The sequence below is a fragment of the Salmo salar genome, unplaced genomic scaffold (assembly GCF_905237065.1).
Source record: "Salmo salar unplaced genomic scaffold, Ssal_v3.1, whole genome shotgun sequence".
In the NCBI taxonomy this organism is placed as follows: Eukaryota; Metazoa; Chordata; class Actinopteri; order Salmoniformes; family Salmonidae; genus Salmo; species Salmo salar.
This window is the reverse complement of record NW_025548357.1, coordinates 39,996-50,000: the sequence shown is the minus strand read 5'-3', so window position 1 is coordinate 50,000 and position 10,005 is coordinate 39,996.

Sequence of the window (10,005 nt, the reverse complement as noted above, 5' to 3'; positions counted from 1 at the left end):
ATCTTAAAGTCATTGATTCAGTGTGGTAATTATCTTATTAAAGTCATTGATTCAGTGTGGTAATTATCTTATTAAAGTAATTGATTCAGTGTGGTAATTATCTTATAGTCATTGATTCAGTGTGGTAATTATCTTAAAGTCATTGATTCAGTGTGGTAATTATCTTAACAATGTGAAGTGGAAGTGAGTCCAACCTGTTTCTTTCTCCCCTCCTGGGCCGACCACACCTCCCTTTCATCTCTCTCTCTCTCTCTCTCTCTCTCTCTCACTCTCTCTCCAACTGTCTCTCTCTCTCTCCAACTGTCTCTCCATCTCTCTCTCTCTCTCTCTCTCTCTCTCTCTCTCTCTCTCTCTCTCTCTCTCTCTCTCTCTCTCTCTCTCCAACTGTCTCTCTCTCTCTCCATCTCTCTCTCTCTCTCTCCATCTTTCTCTCTCTCTAAATTGTGAATCTGATTGGTCCTGGTGAAGCTACATCAACAATTCTGCACCGCTTTAAAAATATCCCGTCAAGCAATCACCTACACTTATGGGTTTATACCTATAGCATCCCATTAATAACAGATGGCAACAGTTAACCTACATCTATGGGTTTATACCTATAGTATCCCATTAATAACAGATGGCAACAGTTAGCCTACATCTATGGGTTTATACCTATAGTATCCCATTAATAACAGATGGCAACAGTTAGCCTACATCTATGGGTTTATACCTATAGCATCCCATTAATAACAGATGGCAACAGTTAGCCTACATCTATGGGTTTATACCTATAGTTTCCCATTAATAACAGATGGCAACAGTTAGCCTACATCTATGGGTTTATACCTATAGCATCCCATGAATAACAGATGGCAACAGTTAGTCTACATCTATGGGTTTATACCTATAGCATCCCATTAATAACAGATGGCAACAGTTAGCCTACATCTATGGGTTTATACCTATAGTATCCCATTAATAACAGATGGAGATTTCAATTGCATAGTTAGGTCTAGGACTACTAATGTCTTGAAATAGGAAGAAAAATATAAATACAATTTGAACAAGCAATCATGACAGTCAAATTCACTGAAGCTACTTCTTACCTGAGAATATCAGAGACGTTGTTTCGGCTAGAACCTGCGTTTTAGACTACTCGGATGAGAAAGTACGCACCAATAACTTCACCTCTCTTTCTGAGAACTAAAGATGATCAACTCCTGGGCAGAGGGGGGTTTTGTACGATGACGGAAAATGAGACTTGGAATTTGTTTCTACCTTGCTGGACTCGTTTTTCAACTGCCATTCATGAGCGTCAATCATGCTTTTCAAAACAATGTTTCCACCTACAAGACAACATTAACCCTGACCTTAACCAAAAACCCCACCCTCAGTGTTATGATGTTTGTTCAAACCCAGATGAAGACAAACAACAAATACAAAGTGAGGGATCAATCACATTTATTCATAAAGCCCTTCTTACATCAGCTGACGTCACAACGTGCTGTACAGAAACCCAGCCTGTCAGATAGAGCAGCATGATTACAGTTCTCTATACTGTCAGATAGAGCAGCATGATTACAGTTCTCTATACTGGCAGATAGAGCAGCATGATTACAGTTCTCTATACTGTCAGATAGAGCAGCATGATTACAGTTCTCTATACTGTCAGATAGAGCAGCATGATTACAGTTCTCTATACTGTCAGATAGAGCAGCATGATTACAGTTCTCTATACTGTCAGATACAGCAGCATGATTACAGTTCTCTATACTGTCAGATAGAGCAGCATGATTACAGTTCTCTATACTGTCAGATAGAGCAGCATGATTGCAGTTCTCTATACTGTCATATAGAGCAGCATGATTACAGTTCTCTATACTGTCAGATAGAGCAGCATGATTGCAGTTCTCTATACTGTCAGATAGAGCAGCATGATTACAGTTCTCTATACTGTCAGATAGAGCAGCATGATTACAGTTCTCTATACTGTCAGATAGAGCAGCATGATTGCAGTTCTCTATACTGTCATATAGAGCAGCATGATTACAGTTCTCTATACTGTCAGATAGAGCAGCATGATTGCAGTTCTCTATACTGTCAGATAGAGCAGCATGAATGGTCCATAGAGTACACCACGCCACCCTCCCCGATTAGACGATCCCGCAGGTGACGAAGCTGGATGTGGAGGTCCTGGGCTGGCATGGTTATATGTGGTCTGCGGTTGTGATGCCGGTTGGACCTACTGCCAATTTCTTTAAAATAACTTTGGAGTCGGCTTATGGTAGAGAAATGAACATTCAATTCTCTGGCAACAGCTCTGGTGGACATTCCTGCAGTCAGCATGCAATTTGCACGCTCCCTCAAAACTTGAGACATTTGTGGCATTGTTTTGTGTGACCAAACTGCACATTTTAAAGTGGCCTTTTATTGTCCTCAGCACAAGGTGCACCTGTGTAATGATCATGCTGTTTATTCAGCTTCTTGATATGCCACACCTGTCAGGTAGATGGATTGTCTTGAAAAAGGAGAAATGCTCACTAACAGGGATGTAAATATATTTTTTTCATCTCTTCAAACATGGGACCAACACTTTACATGTTGCGTTTATATTTTAGTTTAGTAAACTCAGCAAAAAAAGAAACGTCCTCTCACTGTCAACTGCGTTTATTTTCAGAAAACTTAACGTGTAAATATTTGTATGAACATAACAAGATTCAATAACTGAGACATAAACTGTACAAGTTCCACAGACATGTGACTAACAGAAATTGAATAATGTGTCCCTGAACAAAGGTGTGGTCAAAATCAAAAGTAACAGTCAGTATCTGGTGTGGCCACCAGCTGCATTAAGTACTGCGGTGCATCTCCTCCTCATGGACTACACCAGATTTGCCAGTTCTTGCTGTGAGATGTTACTCCACTCTTCCACCAAGGCACCTGCAAGTTCACGGACATTTCAGGGGGAAATTTCCCAAGCCCTCACCCTCCGATCCAACCGGTCCCAGACGTGCTCAATGGGATTGAGATCCGAGCTCTTCGCTGGCCATGGCAGAACACTGACATTCCTGTCTTGCAGGAAATCACGCACAGAATGAGCAGTATGGCTGGTGGCATTGTCATGCTGGAGGGTCATGTCATGATGAGCCTGCAGGAAGGGTACCGCATGAGGGAGGAGGATGTCTTCCCTTTATCGCACAGCGTTGAGATTGCCTGCAATGACAACAAGCTCAGTTCGATGATGCCGTGACACACCGCCCCAGACCATGACGGACCCTCCACCTCCAAATCGATCCTGCTCCAGAGTACAGGTCTCGGTGTAACGTTCATTCCTTCGGCGATAAACGCGAATCCAACCATCACCCCTTGTGAGACAAAACCGCAACTCGTCAGTGAAGAGCAATTTTTGCCAGTCCTGTCTGGTCCAGCGACGGTGGGTTTGTGCCCATAGGCGACGTTGTTGCCTGAGATGTCTGGTGAGGACCTGCCTTACAACAGGCCTACAAGCCCTCAGTCCAGCCTCTCTCAGCTTATTGCGGACATTCTTAGCACTGATGGAGGGATTGTGCGTTGCTGGTGTAACTCGGGCAGTTGTTGTTGCCATCCTGTACCTGTCCCGCAGGTGTGATGTTCGGATGTACCGATCCTATGCAGGTGTTGTTACACGTGGTCTGCCACTGGGAGGATGATCAGCTGTCCATCCTGTCTCCCTGTAGCACTGTCTTAGGCGTCTTCCAGTACGGACATTGCAATTTATTGCCCTTGCCACATGTGCAGTCCTCATGCCTCCTTGCAGCATGCCTAAGGCACATTCACACAGATGAGAGTCAGTAGAAAGACCTCTTTAGTGTACTAAGTTTTCATAACTGTGACCTTATATGCCCACCGTCTATAAGATGTCAGTGTCTTAACGACCGTTCCACATGTACATGTTCATTAATTGTTTATGGTTCATTGAACAAGCATGGGAAACAGTTAAAACCCTTTACAATGAAGATCTGTGAAGTTATTTGGATTTTTATGAATTATCTTTGAAAGACAGGGTCCTGAAAAAGGGACGTTTCTTTTTATGCTGACTTTATATATTAAATAATAGGTCTGACTCAGATCACCGGCATACATGTGACAGTAAGATACCAACTGACCTGTTCTAGAATCCTCATGTGACAGTAAGAAACCAACTGACCTGTTCTAGAATCCACATGTGACAATAAGAAACCAACCGACCTGTTCTAGAATCCTCTTAACAACACAAACAGTCAGGGCCCAACCTTACCCGGAAACACACAGGCTATTATAAAGCATCTATTCCCCAGTAACCCAGAGGCACATACTTCCCGCAAAACCATCTCAGATCTGATCACATCCTGTTTATCCACCTTGTCGAGCGTAAACAAAAAATGAACAGCATTCCCAAAGCTATAATTATCCCTCCGTCTCCTCCCACCACCCGAGGAAACTTTTTTTTACCTCTAGTGAATGGTTTATAGTTCTATACCTCTAGTGAAGGGTCTATAGTTCTATACCTCTAGTGAATGGTCTATAGATCTATACCTCTAGTGAAGGGTCAATAGATCTTTACCTCTAGTGAATGGTCTATAGTTCTATAGTTCTTTACCTCTAGTGAATGGTCAATAGTTATATAGATCTATACCTCTAGTGAATGTTCTATAGTTCTTTACCTCTAGTGAATGGTCTTTAGATATTTACCTCTAGTGAATGTTCTATAGTTCTGTACCTCTAGTGAATGGTTTATAGTTCTATAGTTCTATACCTCTAGTGAATGGTCTTTAGATATTTACCTCTAATGAATGTTCTATAGTTCTCTACCTCTAGTGAATGGTCTATAGTTCTATACATCTAGTGAATGGTCTATAGTTCTATAGTTCTTTACCTCTAGTGAATGGTCTATAGTTCTTTATCTCTAGTGAATGGTCTATAGATCTTTACCTCAAGTGAATGGTCTATAGTTCTATACCTCTAGTGAATGGTCTATAGTTCTATACCTCTAGTGAATGGTCTATAGTTCTTTACCTCTAGTGAATGGTCTATAGATCTTTACCTCTAGTGAATGGTCTATAGATCTATACCTCTAGTGAATGGTCTATAGTTCTATACCTCTAGTGAATGGTCTATAGTTCTATAGTTCTTTACCTCTAGTGAATGGTCTATAGATCTTTACCTCTAGTGAATGGTCTATAGTTCTATACCTTCATTGAATGGTCTATAGTTCTTTACCTCTAGTGAATGGTCTATAGATCTATACCTCTAGTGAATGGTCTATAGTTCTATACATCTAGTGAATGGTCTATAGATCTATACCTCTAGTGAATGGTCTATAGTTCTATACCTCTAGTGAATGGTCTATAGTTCTATAGTTCTTTACCTCTAGTGAATGGTCTATAGATCTTTACCTCTAGTGAATGGTCTATAGTTCTATACCTTCATTGAATGGTCTATAGTTCTTTACCTCTAGTGAATGGCCTGTAGTTCTTTACCTCTAGTGAAAGGTCTATAGTTCTATACCTTCAGTGAATGGTCTATAGTTCTGTAGTTCTTTACCTCTAGTGAATGGTCTATAGATCTTTACCTCTAGTGAATGGTCTATAGTTCTATACCTTCAGTGAATGGTCTATAGTTCTATACCTCTAGTGAATGGTCTATAGTTCTTTACCTCTAGTAAATGGTCTATTGTGTACTATCCTCAGACTACTAGCTGGTTAGATGGGCACATTTTATACTAGTCTGGTCTGAAAGGTAGTAGCCTCGGGCTAGTGGATCTACTAGTCTGGTCTGAAAGGTAGTAGCCTCGGGCTAGTGGATCTACTATTCTGGTCTGAAAGGTAGTAGCCTCGGGCTAGTGGATCTACTAGTCTGGTCTGAAAGGTAGTAGCCTCGGGTTAGTGGATCTACTAGTCTGGTCTGAAAGGTGGTAGCCTCGGGCTAGGGGGGCTAGCTCACTTTCCATCCCTGACTATAGTTGTGTTCGAATACTCATACTAACCGCACTAATGAACTAATAGTACATAGTATATACTCATTAAGTATGTAGTATTCAGTATTTTAGTATGGGTATTCTAACACAGTTCTAGAATCCTCATCCTCATGTGACAATAAGAAACCAACTGACCTGTTCTAGAATCCTCTTAACAACACAAACAGTCAGGGCCCAACCTTACCCGGAAACACACAGGCTATTATCAAGCATCTATTCCCCAGTAACCCAGAGGCACATACTTCCCCCAAAACCATCTCAGAACTGTTCACATCCTGTTTAGCCACCTTGTCGAGCGTAACCAAAAAATGAACAGCATTCCCAAAGCTATACTTATCCCTCCGTCTCCTCCCACCACCCGAGGAAACCTTTTTTTACCTCTAGTGAATGTTCTATAGTTCTATACCTCTAGTGAAGGGTCTATAGTTCTATACCTCTAGTGAATGGTCTATAGTTCTATACCTCTAGTGAAGGGTCTATAGTTCTATACCTCTAGTGAATGGTCTATAGATCTTTACCTCTAGTGAATGGTCTATAGTTCTTTACCTCTAGTGAATGGTCTATAGATCTTTACCTCTAGTGAATGGTCTATAGTTATATACCTCTAGTGAATGGTCTATAGTTCTATACCTCTAGTGAATGGTCTATAGTTCTAGTGAATGGTCTATAGTTCTATACCTCTAGTGAATGGTCTATAGTTCTATACCTCTAGTGAATGGTCTATAGTTCTATACCTCTAGTGAATGGTCTATAGTTCTACACCCTCTAGTGAATGGTCTATAGTTATATACCTCTAGTGAATGGTCTATAGTTCTAGTGAATGGTCTATAGTTCTATACCTCTAGTGAATGGTCTATAGTTATATACCTCTAGTGAATGGTCTATAGTTCTACACCTCTAATGAATGGTCTATAGTTATATACCTCTAGTGAATGGTCTATAGTTCTACACCTCTAATGAATGGTCTATAGTTCTACACCTCTAATGAATGGTCTATAGTTATATACCTCTAGTGAATGGTCTATAGTTATATACCTCTAGTGAATGGTCTATAGTTCTATACCTCTAGTGAATGGTCTATAGTTCTTTACCTCTAGTGAATGGTCTATAGTTATATACCTCTAGTGAATGGTCTATAGTTCTATACCTCTAGTGAATGGTCTATAGATCTTTACCTCTAGTGAATGGTCTATAGTTATATACCTCTAGTGAATGGTCTATAGTTATATACCTCTAGTGAATGGTCTATAGTTCTACACCTCTAATGAATGGTCTATAGTTCTATACCTCTAGTGAATGGTCTATAGTTCTATACCTCTAATGAATGGTCTATAGTTCTTTACCTCTAGTGAATGGTCTATAGTTCTATACCTCTAGTGAATGGTCTATAGTTATATACCTCTAGTGAATGGTCTATAGTTATATACCTCTAGTGAATGGTCTATAGTTCTATACCTCTAATGAATGGTCTATAGTTCTTTACCTCTAGTGAATGGTCTATAGTTCTATAGTTCTTTACCTCTAGTGAAGGGTCTATAGATCTATACCTCCAGTAAATGGTCTATAGTTCTATACCTCTAGTGAATGGTCTATAGATCTATACCTCTAGTGAATGGTCTATAGTTCTTTACCTCTAGTGAATGGTCTATAGATCTATAGATATTTACCTCTAGTGAATGGTCTATAGTTCTATACCTCTAGTGAATGGTCTATAGTTCTATACCTCTAGTGAATGGTCTATAGATCTTTACCTCTAGTGAATGGTCTATAGTTCTTTACCTCTAGTGAATGGTCTATAGATCTATAGATATTTACCTCTAGTGAATGGTCTATAGTTCTATACCTCTAGTGAATGGTCTATAGTTCTTTACCTCTAGTGAATGGTCTATAGTTCTATAGTTCTTTACCTCTCGTGAATGTTCTATAGTTCTATAGATCTTTACCTCTGGTGAATGGTCAATAGATCTTTACCTCTAGTGAATGGTCTATAGTCCTATACCTCTAGTGAATGGTCTATAGATCTATACCTCTAGTGAATGGTCTATAGTTCTATAGATCTTTACCTCGAGTGAATGGTCTATAGATCTTTACCTCTAGTGAATGGTCTATAGTTCTATAGTTCTTTACCTCTAGTGAATGGTCTATAGATCTTTACCTCTAGTGAAGGGTCTATAGTTCTATAGTTCTTTACCTCTAGTGAATGGTCTATAGTTCTATACTTCTAGTGAATGGTCTAGAGTTCTATACCTCTAGTGAATGGTCTATAGATCTTTACCTCTAGTGAATGGTCTATAGTTCTATAGTTCTTTAACTCTAGTGAATGGTCTATAGTTCTTTACCTCTAGTGAATGGTCTATAGATCTTTACCTCTAGTGTATTGTCTATAGTTCTATAGTTCTTTACCTCTAGTGAACGGTCTATAGTTCTATACCTCTAGTGAATGGTCTATAGCTCTTTACCTCTAGTGAATGGTCTATAGTTCTAGTGTTCTATACCTCTAGTGAAATGTCTATAGATCTTTACCTCTAGTGAATGGTCTATAGTTCTATACCTCTAGTGAATGGTCTATAGTTCTATACCTCTAGTGAATGGTCTATAGTTCTTTACCTCTAGTGAATGGTCTACAGATCTATAGTTCTTTACCTCTAGTGAATGGTCTATAGTTCTATACCTCTAGTGAATGGTCTATAGTTCTATACCTCTAGTGAATGGTCTATTGTTCTATACCTCTAGTGAATGGTCTATAGTTCTATAACTCTAGTGAATGGTCTATAGATCTTTACCTCTAGTGAATGGTCTATAGTTCTATACCTCTAGTGAATGGTCTATAGTTCTATAGTTCTTTACCTATAGTGAATGGTCTATAGTTCTATAGTTCTATACCTCTAGTGAATGGTCTATAGTTCTATACCTCTAATGAATGGTCTATAGTTCTTTACCTCTAGTGAATGGTCTATAGTTCTATAGTTCTTTACCTCTAGTGAAGGGTCTATAGATCTATACCTCCAGTAAATGGTCTATAGTTCTATACCTCTAGTGAATGGTCTATAGATCTATACCTCTAGTGAATGGTCTATAGTTCTTTACCTCTAGTGAATGGTCTATAGATCTATAGATATTTACCTCTAGTGAATGGTCTATAGTTCTATACCTCTAGTGAATGGTCTATAGTTCTATACCTCTAGTGAATGGTCTATAGATCTTTACCTCTAGTGAATGGTCTATAGTTCTTTACCTCTAGTGAATGGTCTATAGATCTATAGATATTTACCTCTAGTGAATGGTCTATAGTTCTATACCTCTAGTGAATGGTCTATAGTTCTTTACCTCTAGTGAATGGTCTATAGTTCTATAGTTCTTTACCTCTCGTGAATGTTCTATAGTTCTATAGATCTTTACCTCTGGTGAATGGTCAATAGATCTTTACCTCTAGTGAATGGTCTATAGTCCTATACCTCTAGTGAATGGTCTATAGATCTATACCTCTAGTGAATGGTCTATAGTTCTATAGATCTTTACCTCGAGTGAATGGTCTATAGATCTTTACCTCTAGTGAATGGTCTATAGTTCTATAGTTCTTTACCTCTAGTGAATGGTCTATAGATCTTTACCTCTAGTGAAGGGTCTATAGTTCTATAGTTCTTTACCTCTAGTGAATGGTCTATAGTTCTATACTTCTAGTGAATGGTCTATAGTTCTATACCTCTAGTGAATGGTCTATAGATCTTTACCTCTAGTGAATGGTCTATAGTTCTATAGTTCTTTAACTCTAGTGAATGGTCTATAGTTCTTTACCTCTAGTGAATGGTCTATAGATCTTTACCTCTAGTGTATTGTCTATAGTTCTATAGTTCTTTACCTCTAGTGAACGGTCTATAGTTCTATACCTCTAGTGAATGGTCTATAGCTCTTTACCTCTAGTGAATGGTCTATAGTTCTAGTGTTCTATACCTCTAGTGAAATGTCTATAGATCTTTACCTCTAGTGAATGGTCTATAGTTCTATACCTCTAGTGAATGGTCTATAGT